Raw genomic sequence first — 27,615 nt, forward strand, 5'->3', positions numbered from 1 at the left:
CTCGCAGTAGCCAACCAGATGCGTATGGAAACCCCAAAGTAGGACCTCAGCATGATAACACTCTCCCCACTTGTGATTCTCAGTGCAGAATCCTCAGAGAGCATCCTGTTGCAAAGGCGGATCTAGGGGAGCGTTACTGGTTCGGTCACGCCGGGTATGGAGCTTCTGGGGTGCTTCCGCAGGCGTTGCAACTATTATGCCACAGAAGGCATTGGGTGGGGGCAGATTCTGGCATCACACAGGGTGTCACTGAAATCTGAGACTCCAAGGTCCACAACTGCCAGTTGGGTCACTTAAGGCCAGGCTGGCTGTTGGCTTCATACGTAGCACAGTGCTACATTGACTTTTAAGTATCTCCTGTGCTGCTGTTTATACAATGTGGTCTGCTCATGTATAAGAGCAGCACAGGAACATATGAACCAAAGTAAGCACTCAGAATCATGATGTTTTTTGTCTGAAAAAAAAAGAGGGGGGAAAGAGAGGAAGGAATTATTTAAGAGAGTTTACCTAGAGAAATAGTTAAGTATTCAGGAGCATGCTAGTCGATGGGAGGGTTTCGTCCTGAAAGGTGGCATGTAAATCTTTGAAACAAATAAATCATATATATTATAGCAAAAATGAGCATCCCTGTTTGTGATACAAAGTAGATTATGGGGAAAGTATGAAAGGGCCAGCCAAAAATAAAATAAAATCCTGATATAAAAGCTATTGGTGGCCCTTACAGAGTGCCCTTAAGAGAATTTAACATCTTTGGAAAGGGACTTGATTTTCACATTGATCTTTTTATTTACAGTGTCTTGAAGTCTTCCCCATACGCTTGTCTTTGGCTTGTTAACAAACCTTGTCAGAGGGCAGAAAATCCATTAATCTTTGCACACCAAGTAGGAACACCCCCCCTTCTTTCCTTAGTCTGGCTTGCTTTTCCCTCTGAAAGAGCAATGGTGTTATTACCGTTTATCACCAAGTCAACTTTTCGGCATAGGAAAACCTGGGGAAACAAAGCAAATAAGAGGTTCTGTCTTTTTGTTGTAATACACATGCACGCGTGCACACACACACACACACACACACACACACACACACACAAATCCCTTGTAAATAAGCACACGGAAATTGTTAGTCTGCAAACATTTTTTCCTACCCTGATCAAAGGCTAGTAGCCTGTCTCTGCATGCTGGCCTGAGGAGCGAAAGGTTAGGTAAAGCAGGTGGACTGGTGCAGGAGGGATGGAGCAATCTGCTTCCTCCTCTGCCAGACTGCTACATTTCCATGCTGGTTGTGGAGAAAGAGATTTCCTTTCTCCTTAGGCAGCACAGTCAGCTGCCTCCTCCTGAGTCAGACCATTGGTCTATCTAGCTCAGTATTCGCAGCACTGATTGGTAGAGGTTTGCTGAGTTTTCAGAGAGGGTTCTGTCCTAGCTGTACCTTAAGATGCCAGGGATTCAGCCTGGAGCCTTCTGCATGCAAAGCAGACACTGTACTACTGAGCTATGGTCCCTTTTCATGAAGGATTTTCCCTTCCACACAAACACACATATGATTAAATATTTTTTGAGTCTTGAACTTATACTCTGAATGTAATAGTCTTATGAGGGTCTTAATGTGTATTGTCTAACTTCATAATGTGGCAAGCCAATTCATTCAGCTGGACTTCTGCATTGAAGGTATCACTGGGTAGTTTTGGAAGACTACAGTACAGCCAAGATGAGGTATGGTGTGAGTGGCTTGGCATAAGAGATTAGAATTGAAGCATGCCTGCTTCTTGAAGTCAGTAATCATCATAGCTTATAGCTACCCCATGAGGTAGGTTAGACTGAAGGGCAATGCCTTGCCATTTCTAGGATGCTGAAGGTATCCACTGTCCTTTGAGCAGAACATAATGCACAAGTTCTCCTTATTCATTGAGAGTCCAGAAGTAAGAAAATAGGCTATTCAAGTAATTTGTGCAAGTGGCTATTTCTGAATCTACCGAACGACCCCAAAACTTGAGCACTTCAACAAAAACAAAAGCATTTTAATGGTTAATATATAGAGGTTAAAAAATGCAGGTTTATAAAAAGGAATCAAAATGTGAAAACTATTCTCTTCTCTATTCTAGGACTTGTTGGTTTGTTCAGACCAAGCATTCATTCCGAAACGTTGATAGAGTATTTTCTGGATTGGTGATTTTTTTCTCTGATTCAGTTACTTAGTTATGAATTGCTTCCCAAAAAACATATTAAAGCAATGAGCAAAACAAAATAATTTGATCATTATTTTGTGCATCTGATTAAAAGAAGTGCAAACATGTTAGATTTTTGTTTTTTTTAAAAATGTCTCTGGGTGTCTTATGACTTAAGGTAGTGGGATAATTCAAAAGGACTTCAGAACACTGGAATGTTCACTTGCTTCCCTAGTTTTAATTATTGGAATGCACTGAAGAGATAGTTTTAACAAAGGCAGCAGCTAATCCACTTGCCCGCCATCATTAGCTGGTGTCATAATCTTATCCTTTCTATGATACCCTTCGTAGAAGCATTTGCATTCATTATTATTATGTAAAGCAAAAAGCACGGCCAGGCCTGCCCCCAATAAAGAAGAAAGTAATATAAAAATTTTGATTGGATGCTTACCATTCCAGATTGTGTATTGCTATGGCTATCAGCCAATAACCTCCTTACCTACCCATGTCGGACCATAATGCACACTCAATGTGCAAATAAGTAAGAGCACAAAACATTTACATCACAAAACTAGGTGTCTCTTGCTTCATCCTCCATGACCCTCATCTCCAAATGTGGTGTCATCTGGTAAAGGTAAAGGTACCCCTGACCATTAGGTCCAGCCGTGACCAACTCTGGGGTTGCGGCGCTCATCTCGCTCTATAGGCCGAGGGAGCCAGTACAGCTTCCAGGGCATGTGGCCAGTATGACTAAGCCACTCTAGAGAAGCAGAGCAGCGCACGGAAACGCCATGCAGGGAGGGGGAAAGCTCCCGTTGGCAGAAGCAGGGACCGAGCAACGGGAGCTCAACCAGTTGCAGGGATTCGAACCGCCAACCTTCTGATTGGCAAGTCCTAGGCTCTGTGGTTTAACACACAGCGCCACCCGTGTCCCCCGTGTCCCCTGGTAAAGGTAAAGGTACCCCTGCCTGTACGGGCCAGTCGTGTCCGACTCTAGGGTTGTGCGCCCATCTCACTTAAGAGGCTGGGGGCCAGCGCTGTCCGGAGACACTTCTGGGTCACGTGGCCAGCGTGACGAAGCTGCTCTGGCAAGCCTGCACCAACGCAGCACACGGAAATGCCGTTTACCTTCCCGCTAGAAAGTGGTACCTATTTATCTACTTGCACTTTTTTTAGGGGTGCTTTCGAACTGCTAGGTGGGCAGGAGCTGGGACCGAAAGACGGGAGCTCACCCCACCGTGGGGATTCAAACCGCCGACCATGCGATTGGCAAGCCCTAGGCGCTGAGGTTTTACCCACAGCGCCAACCGCGTCCCTTATGTGTCATCTGGTAGTTGTAAGCTATTAGGTAGCTGAGCTGGTAGCCAGACCCCATGAAGCTGTTGTCTAAATTCAGACAGGAATCAAAATGAACTGCAATTAACAAAAGTAGACAGTAGTAACCAAGTGAGAAGAAGCTTCTCTGTGAAAATATGTTCAACCCTGATCTCTACTGGAAGCAGAAGAAAATTCTTTCCCACCCAGCATTTTTTTTTAATATATATGTATGGCTATCCAGGTTTACTAAGCATACAAAAATTAAAATTCCTTAAGAAGGCGCAAGGAAGGATCAAACACAAATTAACTATCCACACAGTAACTCAATGAATACAGGTTGAGAGCAACCCATCTCACAAGGGATTTATTATTATTATTTTGGCTCACTTTCAAGCAGTTGTCACATTCCAATTTGAAGTAGCAACGCTGGTGAAGGGGTTCTTTTTTTTCTAGCTCTTGGTGCTGTTTCCTTCAACCCTGAAGCTCCTATTAGATATAGTCACACTCTGGGTTTAGACTCCGGATATGTGTGTGTGTTTGTGGATTTAGATTTGGGGGAAAGGGTTAAACTAACCACTCCACTAAATTGGAGCCCTCCTTCATGACTGCTTTAAAGTTGAAATATCACAGAACTTGAGCGTCACATCTGAATTGACCTAGTGCTTTCTTTTCCAAGACAGATGGATTTTCCAGTGCCCTTTCCCAGGTCACTTCTTGATGACCTGTTCATTGAGGATTCACCCAAATTTGTGTGTGGGGAGGTAAGATAATGGCTGCTTATTAATAATTCATTCGTATCTGATGCAAGTGTTATTCTGCACTTTCCCGTGTCTTTTCCTATCACTTTCCTTTTTGTAAAAAGCCTGATCTTTCAGGGAAGTGGGTTTGTTGCCCAAGACCATTAAGTCAACTCTAATTGGGCAACCTGAACTTCCCAGTATGCGATTGACTCCCCCTGCCCAAAAATCTCAGCAGAAGTGTCCCCTGCCCAGTATGCAAAGCCTATATATTTTCTGGTATCAAAGTTGCAAGGAAGCAACTTTTTATGTGTAGAAAATTATGCCTCATGATAGGTAATGCTCATTTGTTCAACTTAATGAGATTCATTGCCAGTCACGTTTCTTATATGACAGTTGACAAAATGGGGTATAATCCACTACAGTTTCTGTACCTATAGATGCGAGAGAGAGAGAGAGAGAGAGAGAGAGAGAGAGAGAGAGAGAGAGAGAGAGAGAGAGAAGTTGCTTGGGAGGAAAATAAATAAACTAAGTATACTGCTTCTCAAGTGGAAGAAGAAGAACTGGAATCTATAGGAACAAAACCCTGAAACTGCTAATATACCTCCCAACCAAAGGAAACCTGTTCTTGAGATAGGACATCTAGGAAATCCCTTTGCAGCTGTTGCATCTGAATGTAATAGCTTGCTAGCAGGAACACAAAATGGTACTTGCTCAGCTAGAACTGCAGATAACACAGCTTGAAAGGGACCTTGCAGATGCTTGGAAACTTTGTAGTCAGAAAGATCAGGTACGCTCTTGCGATGATAAAAATGAGCAAAACAGGTATCTCTTTTAAAAATCACATTGCAAAAGGGAGTGTGAGAAGCTATGATGTGCAGCACTATATATGTGTGTTGGGGGGAGGGGAGAGGTGAATTTCGAAAGGAGGAAAAAACCCACCCTGTTTTATCACAAATTTTGTAAGTACACATTTCTTTGGTGTTGGTCTTGAAACTTAAGATATGTTTGCATTTGTGATAACAATTCTATCCCTTCCAAAAAGCATGTTGATATGAAATAAAATGAATACAGCTGTATAAATGTCTGTAGAGATTTTAGAAACTGCATTTCCCATTTTCGCTGTGAATATGCTCAATATCAGAGACGGAGCTGGAGGCATTTTCCCTTCTATAAAAATGCACAGAGGCCTGGAGTTGTGTTTTTTTTAATGCTATAGTCATGCGAAAGCTATCTGTATAACATACATGGGAGAGGGAAAGATAGGTGCATTGCTTTGGATGGAGATCTGCATTATGGGGAGCGGGGATATCTCAGTGTTGAGGTTTCTGGAATATGCTGCAGAAAGATTTCATTATGTTAAGCAGGTGGGGGAATTTTGGGGGCCCTGCTATACATTTGTGTTTTGTTAAACTGAAGTGGCTATTCTAACAATGATTACAAAACTGCAGTGACAAAGCTTATATTTTTGTAGGTTGTGTGCAGAAATCTACCTCTATTTTATAGAAAGGTACAAGGTAAAGGGATATAATTTTGCCATTCCCTATATAAGAATGAAAATGGTTTTTAAAATCCAGGAGAAAATAAGTATTCCCCTTCTTAAAATAACATTTAGCTATTTTTTTATTAAAAAAAATCACTGATGATGAGAAATTAAATGAAAGCATGACAGGATATTATGTACTGCCTAAAGTTTTACACACCTGAAAAAATACGTTAATACAAATAATTATTGTCATGTTAACATCACAGCCAAACATATCTGCAGGTTTTAAGCTGTCTAAAGCAATTTTACTTTCTCAATGAAGAATGTTTAACATTTGAACCAAAAACAGTACAGCACGAATAATTAAAGGCTTAAGTTAAATACATAGACAGTCATTTAAATTTAGATCTGCAATAACATTTACTATTATTCTCCAAGGCTTTGACTGTGCTTGACAGAAACAAAGTACTCTGGGATTAATTTCAAGAAGTGGTGCCAACTGTGTGCAATTTGCTGTAATTAAGACATGAAAGAGTACTAAATATTCAGATTAAAAGAAGCATGATGGAGCATGATAGAGAATCAAGGTGTGGCACTATGCCAACAAAGCACAGATGCTTGTGGATTCCCAGTTCTGGGCAATACAAAAGTTGAACTTATTGGCTGAACTTCTGCATCATTCAGAACTGTTTATTCATTTGCACTTGGATATTCACAAGTAAATGGGAGATACACAAGTTGAGAGTATATTTTTAAAATTGCAATTAAATTAAAGTTGAGGATTTTAAAAAAAAACAATAACAAAACAAAAGTCAGTAAGTTAACTATATATATTTTTACACACACATAGGAACACTCTAAAACAATTTACTTTGCATCATGAAATAATGTTGACACTGAGAATTTTGTTGACAATTAGAGAAGCACCTTAATTAACCAGAAAGAGAGGGTGGTAGCATTTTGTCTGTTTTTTTTTTGTATCCTTGTGGTGTGGTTTTTTTTTGTTGTTTTTTGCACATTTAGTTACCTTCCTACCAGCTGAATTGCAGTTGCTGGCTTCAAGCTGTTCATTTTCATTTTCTTTTTATTCACCAGACCCTTAAAAAAAAAAGAAAACAAAACAAAAATCCTCTTATCTGACACATTTAGATCAAGTAACTGTTTTCTTGGTTCCCCCCCTCCAGAATTATGTGTAACATTTTTCTTTGAACAATTAATGAATTGATTTTAATAAAACCATTTGTCATTTCCCCCCTCCACCTATTTTTTTTAAAATACAATGCAAAGTGTGTATGACTTTTTGATCTTATAGGACATGGGAGGACGTGACCTCTTTGCTAATGAGAATATGTATGTGCGTGTGTATAGAGATATATAATCTCCCTTTTCCTATAGCTTGAAAGAGCAGGATACAATATTTTTGTTGCTAAAGTTCATTGTGAAAGGTGGTATTGAAATGTTTTTTTTTGTTTGTTTTCAGAGGCAATACGCAAAAGATTTCAGCTCTCCTGCAGGCAATGAGAGATATCAAAGCTGAAGTGGCTAAGGTGGAGCACTTTGACAGTCTGGTCAAGAAGCTGAAAGCAAGTGTCCAGAATGCAATGAAAGGAAGAATCTGAAGGCGAGAAAAGCCATCATATTTAGGACTGGGATTCAGCAGGTAAATCACGAGCTGCAGGATGCTCAGGGAAGCAGTGCAGAGGGACGAGGTAATAATGTATAAAAATAGTGATATTACTGCACTGTGAATTTGGCACAGTCTAATAGAATAGAAATATCAATCATATGGACAAAAGATTGCTGTAATCAAATGAACACAAAAGGTTCCCTGTCCGGCTTTAGGGGGAATTTAGAGCTGGAGAGAGCAGCTTTATCAAACAGAAACAAACACAACCGAGTCCCTTTGTTTCTCTTCGCCATTGGAGAGTGTGAAAAATGTGTGTGGGGGAATCATTTCTGCATTAGGGAGCTTTGCACACTTGCTGATTATACATATTGTGAATTGGATAGAAGGCACACGCATGTATTTGAGATGTGCGCGTGTGTATACACACACACACACATATCCCCCCATACACAGAGTACAATTAAGAGTCTTTATAAAGTCACACGATGAATTGCCAATGTAGAAATGGTACAGCGCAAAAAAGGATTGTTTGAATACCTTGAAGACAAAGGGCTGTTCTCACATGCATTGTAGCCAGCTTTCCCCCCCTTCCTCCCCCCTGCACAATATTTCCCATTTCATTTTGTCAGGCATTCAAAGAGGCATTCAGGCTCAGCCAATAATTTCTATAGCTTTCGCCTAGTACCTGTATCCTTGGAATCCTGCTTATATGTTAGAAGGTGTTTTTCAGGAGATAGTCAATACCGAAAGGACACAGCCTTATTATCATCCTTTAACATTATGGATCCACCCCTATAGTAAAGTTTGTGAAAGATATGATTTTTTAGCAAATAAAATATTAATGAAGTCATTTGGAACGTAATGGACAGCTTGTGTCAAACCCTTAATTTTCCCCTTCCGCTATTCACAACATTGCCAGACACATGTTTCTGGATAAAACCCCCTAGAGGTTTGCTGCAAATTCTTTTTCAATACAACCAGATCATTGCAGATAATTGTATTACACAGGGTATTGATCCAAAATCGTTGGGCACCGGAAACATCTGAAAAAACATGATTATAGCTTTCTGTTTATTGTTTGTACATCATATAAGCAGGCTTTTCTGTGAATCACCTGTAAGAAAGGCAAGGTGGAAACATCAGAGAAATTACCTCTTTACAAGAATCTATTGATCACTTTAAATCAAAGAAGTATGTTTGACATAAGATTACCTGCCAGTTTGAACATTAGGTACACTATGTTATAGCCCGAGGCAGTTGTAAGTCTGACAAAGGGATTGTAAATAAAGCATGCAGCTGCTAGTGCCTCTGGCTTGGGATCAGCAGAGGCTCAAGTCCAAGGCATAGGTAAACTTAAAATAATTTAACCCTTTTCAACCAGCACATGGAGAATTAGAGTAGATTCTTAAGAGTATTGGGAAACATAAATGGACTTTTATCGGTTTGAACAGGCAGGTCCTTCAGGAAGCACACATACCTTGACGTTTATATTTACCGGTTCTGTGGGGAGAGAAGGAGTGGGCAGTGCTTCAAATTGCCTTTGTTGGGACAACTAATCAGCAGGCAGCGTACATAGGCTACTTTGGAAAAACTTTGCATTTTTTGTCTAGCCTGTCTGTATTTGCAGGTTTTCAGTACGATTGCGTATGAGCCTGTCAGTATTAAATCATGTGAATGGCATGTGTGCGTGTGTTTCAAGTCTTCTAAATTTTTATATTTTGCACACAAAAACTTCAAAGCTAAAGCCAAGCTATGCTATGCTATGCAACGGATGCAGTGATTGCATTTACAGTCTTCTATGGCATGGGATATTTCTAGTGCTGAGACCGATCACACAAAATGATATACCGGTAATAAATTGCTTACTATTATTGAACAATATAGTCAAGCTACTCTTTCTATAGGAGAATACTCGCCGGCTAGTTTATTAGCTTTTTTGTGAACCAAAAAATATTCTATCCTATGTATGGCCTTCTGTCCTTTTATTAAATACCAGTAACCAAATGCTTCCTGGAAATCTTGCTCTGCAGTCTGAAGAAATGCTTACGATTTGTAAAATAAATCTATAAATGTGTTCATGAGAACTTTGGCAATATGTAGATGTTCAATACTCTCCCCACACTATACAAACATACAAGCTCAGACTCATGCTTGTTGAAACAAGAGCATACGTGTGTGTGTGTGTGTGTGCGTGCGTGTGTGTGTGTGTGTGTGTGTGTAAAAATTAGCATTTCATTTTTATTATGTAAGAGTTCCAGGTCAATAACAATGCTTGTGGTTTCTGTAAGTCTGCTAGGAAATATATTTGCTGAATGTCCCAAATGCTCATAATTTTTAAATGAAATACTTTTATTTAGATTCAGCTCATCAGGGCAACTAAGATTGATTTCAAATATGTAAGATAAATGTAGGCTATTTGAGAAGACTAATGTGCCAATTTTTGTTATGACAATATTGGTTTTATAAGGCTCCAGTCCCTTTGCTCTGAATTAATTGAAGCCTAATTTACACATCATTCTTCCAACATAAACCAGGGTTATTAAAAGGGAAAGGTTTGAAGAGCATTGCCATCTATGCATATGTGACCTTCTTAATTTTGATTGTGATGCCTTCCCAGCAAGGCTCCTCTGCTTTCTTTTTTTAAAGGCTTGAATTGTGTGCACAACCTTCACTAACAGGCTTCAGTTTGGAAATAAAACACCCTTCAGTGATACATGTTTATTCTGAAATTTAATGCTGTACCTCATTAAACTTGGACTGCATTACTGAATAAACATTTGTATGTCTGCGGCTGTATATTTGCCAAAACCTTTTTTAAAAAACCCACGCCCTGCTATATATCTGTGCTAAAGGACAAATATTTAAATGAACACTATATATGTATATTTCTTAGAATATGGTCAACAAAAGAACAAAGGAAAAATGTCTTTGTCTTAAAATGCCTATTTTTCTGAGGAAGCTTGAAACACACTGCCCTAGATTCTTTGGGCTAATGAAAGAGTGCCATCTCTTGGATGACCTTGGGAAAAGATTTTGTTTATATAGTCGAGTGGTACTCCACAATGGAAAGAATTTAGTGACGCAGAAGTTTTCAGTTTATACCTTAATTATATTAAAGATGTAGAGTGTTAAGCTGTTGAAAAACGAGAGGCAGTTAATACCAAACAAAATTTCATTCTGAAAGTCTAAAACAAACTGTACCTGCTTTTGAAAAAAATTGCCTCACAACAATGGATGTTAGCCCAGCTACAGAATATAATTTAGCGACTGATGAAAGTATTACACATATTTAATATTTATCTGAAGATATATACAGGTTTTTAGAAACATCTCTCACTCCCTGTCTGTGTTTGTGTTTAATACTTGCAAGCAGAAATAGATTTTTTCAGAAAAAAAACCTCCTCACATTCTCCAAGTTCATTTACAATAGGTTTAGTAAGTGTAAAATGAAACAACAACAAAAGTATGTCGCTGGCTTCTTTTGAAACTGTGATGCTTTTATTATCTTCCAGCCCAAGAATTTGCCAGCCAGGATGAAAAACTTCTAATGGAATCCAGCTTGAAAGCAAGTCAAGAGCAGCTAAGTGAGGAAAGAGCAGAACCAAGTTCGCCCCGACCAGTAGAAAATCACAGACAGAACTGAAGCCACTGAGCGAACGCATTATAGATTCTCATGAAGAAATTAGTGATTACAAGTGAGTTACTGTTTGTTTTGATGTTTCGGTAAGGGTTGAAGGCGAGCCAGAAGTCAGCAATAATTCTTTCAGCTCTCTGCTGTAGGGTTTGTTTTGCTCTGGTGGTGTGTTTTGTAAATGTCTTTGACTGATGTATTGATTGAATCAAGTATTAAGTAATTGATAAACTCCGTTTAAAACTAGCCTTTCAGTTTTTCATCCAAAATGTGTTAACCAGAAGTCTTTTTAATGCCCCCCTTTCCCCCCTCTGAAAACGTGAAAATCTGCTGTTGAGGGGGAAAATAGTTTTCTTTATTGTCTATCTGCCAGTGGCATTCTCATCTTCCTCTCTTTTTGGGGGTCTGAAGGTTACATATGGCTCTTATTGTCTGTCTTTTTTGGTTCAAGAAGCTGCCTCAAAGCAAGACGCTCCCAAATTAAAGCAAACTTAAGAGTTTGAGCTTCTAGTCTGAGTAACGAGTAACATATGAAGTTGCTAAAATGAACTCAAATCCTAATCCTAATAGGTCTCTCTCTCTCTCCCCCCCCCTTTAAGGGAAATGCTAAAACTTTCAAAGAGTTTTTTCATGTTTATGAATCATAAATTGATTCATTGTTCAGTTTTCAAGCGAATGTTATGAAAGGTATTCATCTCAGCTAAATGCCTTTGTCTCTTTCACTATATGTAAATACTCTGAATAATGCATTCTTCTTGCTGAATTTGTTACATTGTGCATTCAATTTAGGTAGCTTTCTCAGGCTGGGTCTTTTTTTCCTTCGATATCACAAATTAAATGTGAACTTCAGAAGTTCTAAGATACGTTTCCTGAAGTGATGGCTTAATCACAAAGAGGTTTTTATTAATAAGAAAGTTGCAGTGAGGTTTGGAGCTTTCTCCCGAGATATCTACATCTCTGATTCCACTGCAATGTCAAATGATGAAACTTTGTCACACAGCTATTATGCAGTGCTATGCCTAGCAAGATTATGATTGTTTGTTTGGAATTTACCTGTAGATGAGACTGGCAGAGGCCCTTAGAATCCCAAACAATTGCTTTGCCACACACTCTTCTATGTGCGTAAGAAAAAGAAACATTTTTGTCACTTAATATAACCATGTTATGAGGAGATCCTGGAATCCTAAAGGGACCATGTCAGCCACATCTAAAGGTAAATTTGCAAGCAGTAGAAGTATGTTTGGCAGCTATAACTTTGCAATAGTTGTGATGGCATTATTGTGGATTATTGGGAGCCCATAGGTCCACAAGTTAAGACCACTTACATTGCCTGTTTCTTTTGCTTCTTATGTAAGGTGACTTTGTATCCTTACATCCTGTGTGAGAGAAGCTCAAAATATCCTCACAATCCACTTGTACTTTTCTAATTCTATGTTATGAGTGGAAAACAAAGATACCCCTGAACTTGACAAAACAGGTAAATCTATCCACCACGTTACTCAAAGCTTCCATATCTGGGGAAAATGTTACTGGAAAGGTATAAGTTGTTCATTTACTGGAGAGGCATGTGAACAATTACTACCAAACCAGGCAGTGCACCCCACTTTTCTGCATGAACCTTCAGCTTAGTTCTGAGTTGTGGCATTGTTCCCTTTATGCCACATTGCTCTTTTCAGTTTCCCTTTAAGAAGACCAGTCTTCATTTGTGAAACTGAAATTCTAAGTAGAACAAAACTTTATAATGCGACATTTCATATTAGAAGCACCCAGTTTAATCTAAAATAAACTAAACAATTAAACTGATTCATACCCATTTAAGAACTATAGGTGTCTATTTAGTCATAATTCTAAAGTTGCAAATGTGGACTTGATATTGAACCTTATTGCTCAGTCCTTCTCTTTGCCAAATTAAGAGGTTGTGTAGAGAGCTTGTTCAACTTTTGCTGAATCTCATTTGTATGTGTGTTTAGCAACACCTTGTTTCAGGCTTAAGCACTGGTGCAAAAACCCGGACTTTAGAAGCACTAGCACATGGCTGCCTTATGCAGGCAGCAGTCATGCAGCTGGTGGCCTGTGGTCACCCACAGTTCCCTTTGCCATGGTGAGTGGATAGAGACAAACATTGACCAAGTGGGAAATTGCCATGGTGTTCAGGTCAACAGCTGGTAAGCTGGCCACAAGGACTGCCCTGTAAATTGCTTCAGAGAATTCTACCGCTCCTGCACTTCCAGAGAAAAAAATATTTTCTGATTGGGCAGCATGTTACAGACAAACGACTTTCCACGTGTTTGTATGTACATCTTGGTAAGTAAATGCTTGCTTATATTCACCCAGTGAGTAGTCATTTCAAAAACCGTGGAGGCACTAATTTGGTTTCAGATCACATCCTGTGGTGGGCATAGGAAGCTGCCTTTTACTAAGCCAGATCACTGGTCCATCTAGCTTACTACTGTCTGCACGGACCAACAGTGGCTCTCCAAGGTTTCAGGCAGGTGACATTCCCAGCCAGAGGATATTGCTGGACATGCCAGGAAATGAACCTGAGACCTTCCACGTGAAAAGCAGATACTGTACCACTTTGCTATGGTCTTTCCACAGCTTAATGAGGCTGATTCAAAGCACTATAACCACCATGAAGACATTGCCTGAAACACTGGTTCATGATAGTATTTGCATAACCTAGAGCATTTGAAAGCTATTCACCAGATTGATCTCTCTAGTCATTTTGGAAGTTTCTACACCAGTGCCTATGTAGCCTGAAATGCATGCTGTTGGCATGTAGACTCTCCATATGGCTAGCGCAAGCCATATGATGAGTGGATTTCAAGTGTTGCTACCTACCACATGAAAGCCAGGAGAATTTCTTGCATTACTATCAGCCTACTTAAGGCCGTTAAGGCTATAATATTTGAATTAAGGCTGAGAGCCAAAAAGAATTCTCACAAAAATAATTTTCTGTGAAATTTTTCATTTCTGAGCTCTTTCTGAACTGATGGTAAAATTCATGCTTCTGCTAGAGAATAGTCAGGGACATGACCTCACCAGTTTTGCCATTCATGTAGATACAGGTTTTATATTTATTGATATTTTGTTCTAGGAAGAAACTCCCTCTAGTCCTTTTAGCCCATTCCTTCCTTTATCCACCAATATGAGTTGAAAACTAATATTAAGTGAGCTTTTTCTCAGAAGAGAATTTTCTAAGAACTCTTGGAAATTTCTCTCTCTCTCTCTCTCTCTCTCTCTCTCTCTCTCTCTCACACACACACACACACACACACACACACACACACACAGAGAGAGAGAGAGACAGTATGTAGCAAAATGACCTCCCAAATTGGAAGACACTTTTGTATTCACCCCTGATTTAAATTGACCCATAATCTCACTACATTGTAGCTGCAGCCACAAAGAGAAGCCTTTCCCCTGTAGCAGGTAGTCATGAAGCAAAGCTCATGCTCCCACATTTCTCTCATCCCAAAGCTCTATGCATCTGCAATGTCTATGGGAGTATCAGGTTCACTGTCTGAGCAACTGCTAGAGAGCAGCTATTCCCCATTTCCATGCAGTGAGATTATAAAGGGCCATTTCTACAGCAGAAGAGGTGGGCACACCCTAGCTGGAAGAAAACTTCCTCTCCAACCTGCCTCATTGCTAAGAATATGTACAGAAGCCAAGGACATGCTATGAGCATGGATAGGGGATCTTTGCAAGTCAGGGTAATGTCCTGGAAGAATGGTAACACTGGCTTTTCCAGCCCTAACTGCAGCAACTTAAATGAGTTTTGTGCCAACACTGAAACTCACTAAGAACTTGGTTGTCAGCATGGCGAACGGGCAAGTGCAGGGAGGGTGGGGTTTGCAGAAAAAATATGGAGATTGCAGAGGACAGGTAGGTGAGAAGTTATTCCATTTTGTTTTCCGTTCAGCAATCTATTTCAAATTGTGTGGCATGTTTGTACATGTGTAAAACCAACATGTGCAAAGTTATCTCCTCTATTGTTACCACAATGCGAGTTCCTAACATGAGCACAAAGTAATGCTTTACCTTATTTGATGTAGTATAAAATGAAGAAAACACCCAACAAGGCATAGGTAGGCCAGAAAGAAAATATTTAACAGCTGTAGAAAATTCACAGGCTTTAAGATTTTTATTACCACTTATTCTGGACGAGCTACATGTAAAGTTTGAAGGGGGGGGCAAGCTCAGCTACAACAACCCCACTATGTAAGCCTGTTACACTTGAAAGATTTGTTCAGAATGTCCAGTGGGAACCTGGAAATCGTAATAATTTGTAGTATCGATTGTGTGAAGCTATGCAGCTGGGGCCCCTAGTGAATAGACAGGAATAGACATTTTATTGATTAACTTTTACAGTCATATTTTCAAGACTCTGCTGCAACATAATTTTCACTTCCCAGCTTTGTGCTGCTGCATCATGAAACTTGGATTCTTCTCTCTTAACATTTACCCACTTGAGGAATAAAGTATGGACTTTTCTCTTTCAGGGCTGGGCATGTAGTGATACGTACACTTTATGCAGAGCGTCCTGATACCCCCCCCCCCCAATTTTCTACATCTAAAGGGAAATATCAGATAAGGAACATATGATTTTTAGACACAACAATTTCATCAACTAACCAGTTTATTGTAGCTCCTATCTTGATCTGCGTATGGCTGCTTTTGGCTTCAATCAATAACTGCAAGCAAAAAAGTTTTGCATAGAAAGTGAATTGCCCCACTAGAGTTTGGCTTTGTTCTTCATCACCTTTTATTATTATTATTATTATTTAAAGGAGCTAGACATTGAAAAATGTAAACCGTGGCCTCTGGGGAAAGCTGTTTTCGATCTTTAGCAGCTATTTTTAACAGGTCTTTTATATGCCAAATTCTTTAATCCCCCATAACACTGGTTGTTCAGCTTTCAAGGAACTGAGTTTTGAAAAAATAAAATAAAATAAAATCTTTATTATTTAGTGTACTGTGTGCTAGCTTTTGAAAATGTTCCTTATGTGCTGCACATAAAATCCCATTCGCTTTTTGTTGGTATTGCCTTAGTTAGTATATAATGAATTGTTATCGTTTTATGAGGGAGGGGGAACCAAACTGTCTTTCCTTTCCCATATTTAGGAATTAGCAGCAGCAAAATGTTAGAGAGTGAAGTGGAGCAGCTGCAGAAATTTCACAGAAGCAGCATTTGAGTTTCACACTGGAGCTACGATCTTTCTCCAGTGGCCATAATGAAATCCATCATACTTTTATCAAATCAGCATGCAGCATTTTTTTTAAAAAAATGTTTTCATGGTTACAATGTCATTATGCATTCTCCTAATATTTTTCATCCTTACGTCAATGAACATTATATATGCTCATGAAACCTGATTTTCCTGATATTGTCACCCTTTTGTCCCAAACTATCACCTGTAATCTTCTCCAGTATCGCTTTGAACACCAACAATCTAAAAAGCTTGAAGTTATGCTCAGATCACATGCAATTGAAGAAGTATAATCTCATGAGACAAATTGATATTTTGTGTAACAAATACATATATGAAGGAATGAATCTGAGGGAACTCACAGCAGATCCAGAAATACAAAGACAATTCAATCTGTGGTTTGTGTTCAACACGTTTGAGGCAGAACCCATCTTAAATTAATTTCAGACAGCTTTTTGTGTGTGTGTGTGTCATTTGGGTTACATAATGATATGGAGACCCCATCATTAAACAATACGAATCCCTTTAAACAGAGCTGTCTTAACTGATGCAATCATGGAATCAGCTCCATGATTATAAATTATATACATATTAATTTGCATGCCTATATTTCCATCAGCAAAACTTTACTTTAGCATCTGTTCCCATTATATTTTGCTTAGAACGAGGAACAAGCTATAAGAATTACATCATGTGGTTACATCAATTAAATTACATCATGCACAATATACTTGGCTGACTTTGCCTTTTGCCTAACCTAATGTGGAATAAATGCTTTCCCTTTAAATTGCGGATAAAACTGGGCAGTTTAAATATTAGCACTAGCACCAATAGAACAACAGCAAAAACTGCAAGGATCAGAACAAGGTCAATCTGGTGAAGCCATCTGTTGTTAGCAAGATGTATTTGGAAGCTTGGAAGTGAGAGCTGGACCATAAAGAAGGCTGATCGCCAAAGAATTGATGCTTTTGAATTATGGTGCTGGAGGAGACTCTTGAGAGTTCCATGGACTGCAAGAAGATCAAACGTATCCATTCTTAAGGAAATCAGCCCTGAGTGCTCACTGGAAGGACAGATCCTGAAGCTGAGCTTCCAATACTTTGGCCACCTCATGAGAAGAGAAGACTCCCTGGAAAAGACCCTGATGTTGGGAAAGATTGAGGGCATGAGGACAACAGAGGATGAGATGGTTGGACAGTGTTCTCAAAGCTACCAACATGAGTTTGACCAACTTGTGGGAGGCAGTGGAAGACAGGAGTGCCTGGCGTGCTCTGGTCCATGGGGTTACGAAGAGTCAGACACGACTAACAACTAAACAACAATATGGAAGGTTGGAGGGAAGCATGATAAAGATGGGCAACTCCAGTTTATCCCCAGCACCTGAATAAAGAAAAGAATATCAGATCTGTATGTGAAAGTTTAATTTAACTACCATGGCACAGATCACTTAAAATAAGAATGCAATTTTTGTGAGCATGATAGTGATGGCTATGAAAAAAAATAACCTGCATAATCAAGATGCAGTCAATTAAACCAAAGAATGTTGGATTCCCCTATGGGGCCAAAGTTTTTTGAATTTTGGGCAGCATGGCAGTATGCGCCCCCTTCCTGGCATTTCCCCCTATGCTACATGGGCTACCTACTTCTGCCTAGAGAACAGGGCAGGAGTCATAAGATGTACATGAGGGGTAGAACTGTCCATAGATCTGATTCCCTGCCCAGCTTCCAGGAAGTGAGCAAGGAATTTCTCTTATGCACACTGCTATGAAAATTCCATCTCATTCTTTTTTAAATAGCAGAGATGGGTTTTAGAAGTAGTACACAGTTTCCCGGAATGATAAGATACTCTTCCATGCACACCTTTTAAAAATACAGTCCTGAGGGCAACATAAAGGTGTTGTTCCTTTCTCCCATCCTTAAAGGAAGAAAAAGAGCCTAGCTAACAATTTGTTAGGCGTGGCTATTTATTTGCAGCACTGGTTCTGTGACAGTTCCACTCATTTTCTTTCTCTCTGCATACTATGTTTGCACTAGATAGTCATCACACAACCCCCCAGTGGAGGATTGGTAGCACCACATCACCATTGTGGATTTGAACGAAGTCAGAGTGCAGCCCCGTTGGATGTTTTGTACTCACACATCAGAATTCTGGATTTGTATAAAGTCAGGGTAGGGTAGGGTAGCAAAAGAGCAAGTCCTACAGTGTCTGTGGCATAGGAGCAAGAAGCGAGAGACACCGAGAAGGAAATGATGGTGGCTTGAAGCAATGGGAGAGGGGAGAGGTCTGAGTAGATTGGGAAGGGAAGAACACTGAGGGGTTTGAAAGCAAAAGAGCTCTGAATATTAGTACAGCATGCAATCACATATTTGTGGAAAGTTACCAATCACATTTTGAATGCAATCTTTTTGTTTTGCATATATCACTGTGGACCAAAATAGACATGCAATTATTCATTGTCATTAATTGCATTATTTTTGCTAGAATAAATAGCAGCTGTATGGGGTGTGTGTGTCTGAATTGGGATCATGGCAAGGGTGGGGGCTACATCCCCTTGGACCCCCCTCTCCCCTCTGCTACTTGCATTTGCAGGAAAGGTCCCATTGCAAATAGAAGCTGGGAGATCTAAGTTGGAACCACACTGGGACAAAGGGTTAAAATCCCCCTTCCCACACACCATGGTCTCGATCCCCATGGCTGCTGTTTTCTTAATAGCATCACATCTGCGTTTGTTTGGGAAAGATGCCAAAGTACAGAGCTTTAATTGTAAATGATTGTACAACTACCATTTACAGTGATAAAACTCAGTAAAATCTTTACTATTTCTAAATGCTAGATTTCTGTAAAAAAAAACACTCCACTGTCCTGCAAAATACTTCCAGATGCAACAAAATGATAAAGTTGAAAGGAATCTTTGGAGTCTTTTAGTCCAGCTTGCAGTGGCAGCAGGAATCCCTTGACTTAGGCCATACCAACCAGATGCTCATCTTGTCTTATCTTAAAATCCTGTACAGGAAATGATTCCACAACTTTCCTGAAAGGCTTCTTCCATTGATACACTTACTACAAATCATAGTTCCTGGATTCCGTTGAGACCCAGGAATGTCTATTTGCAAAGACAGGTCCAAATTACTTAAGAAAGAAAGAAAGAAAAAGAAAATATAAAATTAACCTAGACAGATGGACTCGTAAGAGTGAAATACAAATAGCCCAAAACGGGATTGATTTCTGCATAATGTGGTGGAGGAATCCCTCATTATTGATCAACTTTTAAAGCTCATGCACAGCGCTTAAAAAGATAAAGTAAGCAAGGTCAGATAATCAAAGCATTTAAATAGTAAAAACAGCAACTGCCACTGTAGACTGCTAAAGTAAATCCATAATACAAATTGCTTTAGCAAAAAGTGGATGAGCAGCTGATCTTCCTATTGAACTTTTATACTGTTCAGTGACCACACAGGGAAAAGGATTGGGAGACATGGCTTAAAGATCGATATTGAGTGAGATGTAGTAGGGATTCATTCAGAACATGAAAGAATTACAAGTATTAGAGAGTTGAGGTATCTTTTGAGATGTCATCAAGAAAAGATTGTTTAGCTCAGTTTAGAACATCATATGTGTCATATGCACAGTAGGCATTAGTCAAATTTCTCTTTTGTTTTCATTGATCCAGTACGCTTCAGTAGGGTAGCCCAATCTGTCTCAAGGAAACTTTGAGAATGTGATGCTGCTCTATAGCAAAACAACAACTTTCATAAACAACAGGGAAACTGTTTACAGTATTATAATGAAATCAATATCATCTTTTTTACAAAAATCTTTTTTGAATGTCTAATTCAGTGTGAGCCTTTTGTGCAGAATGATATATGTTCTCTCCAGTTTACCAGACAGCTTTTGTGTGCTAAACTCTTAGATGTGTATTATTAGGCTTTTATTTCATCCTTATTTCTTTAGCCTTTCTCTTGTTTTGTTGCTATGGTACATTTACAAGTTTGTACTGTGCCACATAGTTTGTACTGTTTTTTTGGAGAGAAAACCTATGTATTATATTGTAGAAAGCATCTCCTTGGTATATGAAGCAATACCTGCTTGATTCAATCAAAGCTCTGTTGCATTATTCCAGACTGCTCCCAGGCTAACTGCATGCAGAAAATTGCCTGTTAAATAGAAAGGACCATTTAAAATAACATGCTGGTTACTTAATATTGCTGATTGAAATGTACGACAATTATAGTACAATCCACTTCTATGCAAATCAATCACAAAACTCTCATCGATTTTTTTAATCAATCACATTTGCATCCCTCTCTTTTACTAGGGAGCTTGGAGCACCATACATGGGCCTCGTTGCATTCTCACAACAATCTTGTGAGGTAGGTTAGGCTGAGGAATGACTTGTCGAATGCTATCAAGCAGGGATTTGGGCTTGCCACTCAAGCCAGTACTGCAATCTGACTCTAAATGGAGGTGGAGAGCACTATTGGACTAGAATTTATGGGACTTTCTGCACTTACCAGTGGCGTAGCGTGGGTTGTCAGCACCCGGGGCAAGGCAAGTAATTTGCACCCCCTAACCCGTGGATTTGCGCCCCCTAACCCGTGGATTTTTGCCCCCTAACCCTAACCCCCAGATGTTGCGCCCTGTGCGGCCGGCCCCCCCTGCACCCCCCACGCTACGCCACTGGCACTTACCATTTATAGTGGTATAGTTGCTGTTTGATTCAACCTTTTAAAGAGTGCATTTGTAGCTGATTGTCCATGCGTTTGGTCACAAATAGCTATTATTAAAGAGTGAGTTTTCCTTACCACACTAACAGCAGGTTGCGCCTAAACTGAGGACAGCTCCATAGCTGTAGTCATACCCTTTATGTACCCTCATGTTCCTCCAGTTCATGAATATCAGAGTTATGAACATTTGCGTCTTGTTTGTGTTCCATGCCTAGTGTTCCGGAATTCAAATCTTCCGGACGTATAGAAGGTTAGAAGGGGAACTAGGTGTCTGACGCAGCTATGAAGAACCTTGTGATGAAATTTTCTCTGCAGCTAATGCTTGCTGCCATGGGCAGGAGTTTGAATCAGGGCCATCATCTCTGCCTGCCACATCTCTCCACTAAACTGAGCTTGCAAACGGACAGAGGGAAGTTGTTCCAAACAGGTGTCTGCCAAGCCACAGTTGCCCATCCTTTCCCCTCTACACAGAAGCTAGGATGTTGCTTGTACACATGCCACCAGAATGAAAATATTGGGATCCATTCTGGATATTTCACAAAAGTCAGGGTTGTTGTTGTTTTTGCTGCAGACACAAAGTACATTATTCCAGAACAATAACTGAATAATGACATTTGGTATGTGGCAGGATGCCCAAAACTCGGGGGGGGGGGAACAATTATATGACTATAAATGGAAAGTGTGGAAAGCCCCTATCTTAATAATAATAATAATAATAATAATAATAATAATAATAATAATAATAGTTTATTTATTTATACCCTGCCCCTCTGGCTGGGTTTCCCCAGCCACTCAAATACAATAGTCCTTCAGATATTAAAAGCTTCCCTAAACAGGACTGCCTTCAGATGTCTCCTAAAAGTCTGGTGGTAGTTTTTTCCTTTGACATCTGGTGGGAGGGTGTTCCACAGGGCGGGCACCACTACCGAGAAGGCCGTATCAGAAGTGGCTGCAGCTGGTGAACCAGCTGGAACTGAAAAAGGGACTCTGCACCAATGAAGCCACTTGGGCCTCCAGTGACAAGGGTGAATCCAGTAATAGCAGGAGTAAAACAGAGACCTGCTCCATCAAGAGGAGTACAACCGTATCTAGAACAGATTGGGCCCCTAAGTCCTGGATATGATAATCACCTATGCACAAATATCTGTCTCTTTGTTGGGTTTCAGCTTCAGTTTACTGAACTTTCCCAAGCCCATTACCAAATCCAAGCGCCAGTCTTTCACCTAGATAGCCTCACTTGATTCAGGTCACAAAGAGGGGAAAAAGTTGAGTGTCATCAGCATATTGATGACATCTATATGCCACTCATCAGCGGCTTCAGGTAGATGTTAAAGAGCATAAAGGACAATATGGATTGGCAGATCTTCATACTATAGATGCCATGGAGCCAAGCAGAAGTCCCCCAGTCCTGCTGTCTAGTATTAGTTCGGTAGGCAAGAGTGGAGCCAGCATATCTCCAGGCCACCAGCTTCTACACCACAGAGCCAATCCTACAGGATACCATGGTTGATAGCACCCAAAGATCCTCAGAAAAACCAAAACAAATCAGATGGGAAGATGGGAAATATAGGGATGACTATGCACAGCCCATTCTCTATCGTTCCATGGCTCATTCTGTTCCACATCCCAGTTCTTTTGAATCCTGGTTTAACTAGACCCCCTTCATGGATTAATCCCATGAAGGGGCTCCACATGATTAAGGGGGAAGCAGGGGTGCCACCCTGTTGTTATGCCCACCTTCCTGGTCTCACCCCTTCATGCATTGAGTGAAGGTCTGAAGGAAGAGCCAGCTGTGGAACAGGAACATAGGAAGCTGCCTTCTGTCAAATCAGGTCATTGGTCCACCTAGCTCAGCACTGACAACATGGGCCAGTCGCAGATTCTAGGGTTTAAGACATCAGTCTTTTCCCAGTCCTACCTGGAGAAGTTACGGATTGAACCTGGGACCTTTTACATAGAAAGCAGATGGGCTGCCACTGAGATACAGCTTCTCCCTCTGCTGTGCAAAGGCTCCTCCATGTGACTGGTTTAAATTGTAACAAAATGCTTTCCCTCTCCCTTGAGTTAATAGACACGTGAAAGTGGCCCTAAGAGTTATTTGAGTTGTGCACCCCTACTCCATGAAGTTTGGAACAGTTGAGGGGCAATTCACATCCTGCTTTGCTATAATGAATAGTTATTTAGAACTATTATTGGCTCCAGATTTGCAGCATGAATTGCTGATTACAGCAATTTTGGTGGTAAAATTGTGAAACAATATTCATAGTTGTCAGAAAAAGGTCAGCTTATTTGCATTCATTAGGAACCTGGAGGACCATGTAGCGTGCTTTTTCCTTTGGGATGCTTACAATTATTGATTTGTATACAGCCGTAGGAAAAATTAATTAGAATTATATTTCACTTACTACCAGGGGCTGTATAATATAAAAGCCGTACATTAAAAAAAAAAAGCCAGAACCAGAAAATGGAAATACTATTGTTATTTTTCTTGGAGTGTAACTTTTCTAGTACAGATCTTATTTACAACAGTCTACACTTGTGTGTGTTGAAACAAAACACATTAATTCCAGTGCTGTGAGAACTTTGGTTCCCTTTTTGGTTTATATTCAAATCCACAAAACCCACTACAATCTATTGTAGCATAGACAGTGTGTGTCCACCCACCATCCACCAAGGAGTCATTTCCTTTTCACCATAGCATGCTTGGCTATTAGAGGGACCAATAGGTCGATGCATAACTGCTGGTTTGGTCACTTTGGTCTGTAAAACTTGCACTTCTGCAAGTGCCACAAAATATCTGTTCCACATTTGTTAGGAACCATTCCCTTAGTGTTCCTTTGGAACTCCCTGCCTATTGACATTAGGCACGTGCCATAATTTACATTACTGTGTCGGAAACTCTGCTCGGCCAAGCTGATAATGACCTGAGCCTTTGATGAGGCTCCAAGGCACGTTCCCGCATTCAGCAGAGTTTCCAGCACAGGAAAGAGACGAGAGGTTTGGGCTACATTGCAAAGAGTTTTATTTCTAAGCTACGCAGACAGAAAAGACATCCTCTCTCTATGAAAGCAGAGAGCAACCGAAACAAAGGAACAAAGGGAACAGGAAACCCACTAACGTCACATCCCATCTCCTTTCCCGTGAGTCTTCCAACAGTCTGGACTGTCTCTGGAATGTAAACAGAGTCCTGTGACTCCAAGCAGCTGCTCAGTGGCAAAGAGAAACTAACATCCTGTACTCCTTTAGATGCCTACCAAGCATTTTCCCGTTTCAGCAGTCCTGTACAGAAACATTGGCCCAGGTTCAACTAATGGGGCATGCTAGTGGAACCCAGTGCTAGACATTCCTTTAGCACAACAGGGCTTCTCCACCCTGACGCCTCACCCAAATCCAGGGTCAGGAGAAGGCCTTGAAAAGTGCATGTGGGTGAGAAGGGGAATCATTTTGTCTAGTGACCAGAAATGCTAACACTAATGGAACAATCAAAAGAGCACAATGTTGAATCCCCCCGTTGTTTGGTCACATCATTTATTTGTTTTTATTAAATTTATATTCCACTCTACACCCATAGATATCAAGGCGGTTCACAACATAAAATTACAATATATAAAAAAATACATAATACAAAGAAGAACAAAGACAACCCAATAATCCCCCATTTCATAGCACATTTAAAGAGGCATTGGATATCAATCAGCCAAAAGTCTGGTTGAAGAGGAACTGGTTTTAATAGTATTTTTAAAATTATTATTATTATTATTATTATTATTATTATTATTATTATTATTATTATTATTAAATAAATTGTTGTTGCCCTGGGCTCTTTAGGGAGGAAGATTGGATATAAATTTAACAGGTAAAAATGAGAAAAATATCCCATGCTTAGTTGTCCCTCACATTAGCTCAGGTCTTTGCAGCAGCAGTGACAGTAAATTGGTTTGTGTAGAACAAAGGTGCAGATGAGAGAGGGCATTGCAAGTAAAACCAAGAAACCACAGCTTTGTGAGTATAGAGAATGACACCTATATAGACCACTGTGCAGAGTGAATGGTCACTGTATGTGTTCTTATAGGTATTCACTGTGAGCTTTATGAAAGCTCGCCAAGAGCTGTTGCACATGGAATCGAAACTACCGTGGAGCACGGAGAAGCAAGTCATGAGGCAGCAAAAAGCTAAGCGCAAACTTGGAAGCAAATGCACAGAGTCTTAAACGGAGGAAGAAGGACACTCAGATGGCCTCTGTTGTTACCCTTGTGATCCAGCTTGCAATTGTGAAATGTGGCCCATGGTTATTGCATACTTCTGTGAACTTTTAACACTTTGAATGGATTAGAGTGTCTTATTTTGATTACATCCACATTGTTCGCTGTGATAAGATTAGGTTCTTTAGTCATTAAAAAGAAATGTTTGGCTTAAATCCATTGAATTCAGGCATGCAGTGAGTGGAAAAAATTAGACTGCAGCTCTTCATATTGTGCATATGTGACACATGTTAGCAATTAATCAAACTATAGTCACCTCTAATTAACAGCAATACTAAAGCCAAAATATGGCAGAAACAGATGACAAAAGAATTGAGCGGATAGAATACCGAGAGAGGAAAATATATTCCAGGAACACTGAAAGATTTTTAACTGTGCTGTGGTTCTCTTAATGGCTGTCAATATTTAAGCAGTTATTAGAGAGCTTTTCCTACATTGGTGCAACTTCTGAAAGATTTATTGGTTGTATAGATTTGCAGTGATGGTATATATGTAATAAGGTGATGACAGTAAACATTCACATACCTGTTTTGAGGCTTCAGAACATGGCAGACTGAGGGAAAGGCTTGAAAGTGGGGTTGGTGATTCTCTTTACAACAGCAACAGACTGTACAAAAAGTATAGTAATTTAATTCACTGAAATTGTAAATGCTTTCATACTATTTCATATTATGTGTTTATAATATATAATAATATAATATAATTTTTTATTTATACCCCGCCCTCCCCAGCCAAGGCCGGGCTCAGAGCGGCTTACAAGCAATAATAAAAACAAGATGAGTGATTACAACTTAAAAACAAAAATAAAATACAACATTAAAATAATGGAACATTAAAATATTAAAATGGAGCCTCATTGCAGGAGAAGGAAAAGAAAAAAGAAAAAGGGGGCGGAGGGAATCAAATTGGCTCCAATCCAAAGGCCAGGCGGAACAACTCTGTCTTACAGGCCCTGCGGAAAGAGATCAGATCCTGCAGGGCCCTGGTCTCATGAGACAGAGCGTTCCACCAAGTTGGGGCCAGTGCTGAAAAGGCCCTGGCTCTGGTTGAAGCCAATCTAACTTCCTTAGGGCCTGGGACCACTAGGGTGTTGTTATTTATGGACCTTGAGGCTCTCCGTGGGGCATACCAGGCGAGGCGGTCCCGTAGGTACGAGGGTCCTAGGCCGTGAAGGGCTTTAAAGGTCAAAAGCAACACCTTAAATCTGACCCTGTACTCCACCGGGAGCCAGTGCAGCTTGAAAAGCACTGGATGAATATGCTCCCATGGCAGAGACCCTGTGAGGAGCCTCGCTGCAGCATTCTGTACCCGCTGGAGTTTGAATTTGATTGGTTGGTAACCAAATTCTAGAGAGTTCTCTAGCAGTTCTCATATGATTGGCTAATGTTGGTCACATAAGATATTTAGTGAAGGAGAGACTCCATTTATGTCAAAGTCTGGACATTGGTTTAATTTCCAAAGAAGGGTGTCAATCATATACTTGATTTGAGGTTCTCAGCTGAGATTTTGCTACCCTTATTTCAACACGGTTACATCTGTATATGACTACTACATACCACACATAGTTAAACAATGAAATTCTCTCCCACAAGAGGTAGTACAGTGGTACCTCTGGTTGCGAACGGGATCCATTTCGGAGGCCCGTTCGCAACATGAAAAGAGCGCAACCTGCAGCGGCACGTCTGTGCACACGCAGGTTGTCATTCGCTGCTTCTGCGCATGTGCATGATGTAATTTTGCACGTCTGCGCATGCACGAGTGGCAAAACCTGGAAGTAACACTTTCCAGTACTTCTGGGTTGCCACGGGACGTACTGTATCCTGAAAGAATGTAACATGAAGCAAACGTAACATGAGGTATGACTGTAATGGCCACCAACTTGGATGGCTAGCAACTGTAGATGGCTTTATCCTCCATGAATTTGTCATAATTCTGTCTTAAAGTCATTCAAGTTGGATGTCAACCGTGTCCCGTTGCTGACAGAGGGGGAGAGCATGGAGAGACAGGAGGAGGTAATTAGGCAGGAATGAGGAACGAGGGAAGAGCAGCCTAGTTGCAGTAGAAGCCTGAGCTCTGAGAACAAGGAGAAGGAAGGGGGAAGTTCAAGGGAGAAGACACAGACTGACAGTTTAAGCTCAGATTCAGAGGGAGAGGCCACCGGAAATAGCCCATCCCATGATGTGTAGGTGCGCAAGAATTAATGAGAGGCATGAACAGGAAAGGAAGCGAAAGTGGGGCTTTAAATGTGGGAAGAGGAAGGGGAGGAACTCAGACTCGGCAACAGCTAATTTGGAAGCAGACGCTGAGTGACTGAGCCCCAGAGTGATTTGTGTGTTTTGAACAATAAACCTGAGTTGTCTCGCTTCTGTGGGAGAGACCCAACCATTACAATGGTGACCACCACATTTTCTCAGGGAAGTGTTGGCTTAGAAGGCTGCTGCTCAGGTGTCATCTGT

The 27,615-nt window shown here is 40.3% G+C and overlaps 1 long non-coding RNA gene across 3 annotated transcripts; it reads left to right on the plus strand.

Annotated features, from left to right (window-relative positions):
- The first annotated feature begins 4,125 nt into the window (after positions 1 to 4,125).
- LOC308593126 lies at positions 4,126 to 25,813 on the plus strand. Of its 3 annotated transcripts, none has more exons than XR_014010752.1 (5): positions 4,126 to 4,239; positions 7,182 to 7,361; positions 10,841 to 11,023; positions 20,489 to 20,543; positions 24,970 to 25,813. It is a non-coding gene; the product is annotated as an uncharacterized lncRNA (long non-coding RNA). The 3 variants fall into 3 exon arrangements; XR_014010753.1 differs by lacking the exon at positions 4,126 to 4,239 and adding an exon at positions 4,702 to 5,005; XR_014010754.1 differs by lacking the exon at positions 4,126 to 4,239 and adding an exon at positions 5,022 to 5,177.
- Positions 25,814 to 27,615: the final 1,802 nt, after the last annotated feature.

Source organism: Podarcis bocagei (genome assembly GCF_964188305.1).
Source record: "Podarcis bocagei genome assembly, chromosome: 8".
Taxonomy (NCBI): domain Eukaryota; kingdom Metazoa; phylum Chordata; class Lepidosauria; order Squamata; family Lacertidae; genus Podarcis; species Podarcis bocagei.